The following is a 632-nucleotide window of genomic DNA, read 5'->3' as shown; positions in this document are numbered from 1 at the left end:
TAATTTACAAGATAATGTGGTGGGATAACAGCAGAGTTGGTTTATGACATGGATGCGCGCGCCAGCGTGTAGGTGTGTGTGTGTGTGTATGTGCGTGTGCTCACTGCGCTCACTCAGACGGAGGGACGGAGCCGCTCCGTCACAAAAAGGCATGTTCATTCTTAGAGGATCATGTAGAGAGGAGGCTGATAAATCCAGAGGAAATGTTATTTACGTCGGTAGAGGATTTGGAGGACACGAGTCGACTGACTGCAGTTTCCTGATTCATTTTTATTTCAGCGATATTATAAATAGTGAGTTTTTCCAGGGACTCGCTATTAAAAAATACAGTTTTCTTTTCCTTATTTTAGACCCATAACAATTGAAATTATGGGATGTCAAACACCGAGAAACCATCTGAACGCATCTACCATCCATTGCTTGTGTCGAACATTAGCTAGGTTGTCAGCAACGCTGCTTCCCACTGCAGAGTTTGCGAGTTCGATTCCTGGCTACGGAAATTATTTTTATACTTAAAAAAAGAATTTGGCGAATATGTTTTAAGTCATGAGAATTAAAATTAAATAAATGCTTTTTTAACATGTGCCAGGCAGCTACAGTTTCTTTTTAGCGTGCAGTGATATCAGTGTGTG

General features: G+C 41.0%; 1 protein-coding gene across 1 annotated transcript in view; it reads left to right on the top strand.

Annotated features, from left to right (window-relative positions):
- The window catches only part of LOC112138257 (NACHT, LRR and PYD domains-containing protein 12-like), a 20,112-nt gene that overhangs the window by 17,010 nt on the left and 2,470 nt on the right, over positions 1-632 (top strand). The window lies entirely within an intron of this gene.

The sequence above is a fragment of the Oryzias melastigma genome, unplaced genomic scaffold (genome assembly GCF_002922805.2).
Source record: "Oryzias melastigma strain HK-1 unplaced genomic scaffold, ASM292280v2 sc00316, whole genome shotgun sequence".
NCBI classification, from domain to species: Eukaryota; Metazoa; Chordata; class Actinopteri; order Beloniformes; family Adrianichthyidae; genus Oryzias; species Oryzias melastigma.
Note: the sequence above shows the minus strand (reverse complement) of the source record. Positions and strands in the feature narration are given on the sequence as shown.